Consider the following 284-nt stretch of genomic DNA (forward strand, 5'->3'; position numbering starts at 1 on the left):
ATCGTAAAAACAAACCCTACCAGTTACAGAATGCAATACATCGCAATAACCTTAGTAAGAGTAAAAACAAAAAAAGCCCACACTCACAAATATCTTAAAAAAGGTTGAACCACCCAGCACAATCATCAAGCAAACAAAACATATATTAATTATTAGCCCAATTTATCCAGTAAACACAGAAATATACAACAACTATGGGTGTAAGTCTATATATGTGTGTATATACGCAATTATAAATATAAATTCATCTGTTATTATTATTTCTTTTTCCACTACAAAAAAAC

The sequence above is a fragment of the Trypanosoma theileri genome (assembly GCF_002087225.1).
Source record: "Trypanosoma theileri isolate Edinburgh chromosome Unknown TM35_Tth_86_V1, whole genome shotgun sequence".
NCBI lineage: Eukaryota > Euglenozoa > Kinetoplastea > Trypanosomatida > Trypanosomatidae > Trypanosoma > Trypanosoma theileri.